The sequence below is a fragment of the Triticum dicoccoides genome, chromosome 2A (genome assembly GCF_002162155.2).
Source record: "Triticum dicoccoides isolate Atlit2015 ecotype Zavitan chromosome 2A, WEW_v2.0, whole genome shotgun sequence".
Taxonomy (NCBI): Eukaryota; Viridiplantae; Streptophyta; class Magnoliopsida; order Poales; family Poaceae; genus Triticum; species Triticum dicoccoides.
Window position 1 is genome coordinate 788,703,142 of NC_041382.1, and position 215 is coordinate 788,703,356.

Genomic DNA, 215 nt, shown 5'->3' on the forward strand with positions numbered 1-215 from the left:
GTTAAAGATTACATGTACAAAAGCACCTTTTTGGGAGCAAGGTAAATAAAGCAAGAAATGGAGGAACTTTTGAAGTAAAAGTGCAGCACATAAAACATAAGCGACATAGGCTGTTTCAGGTGAGATCTCTTTTGGTATATAAAACAGAAAGACATGTAATATAAATTTGTATGAAAAATTAAATTTTGGTATATATTCATTCTTATAATAGTACT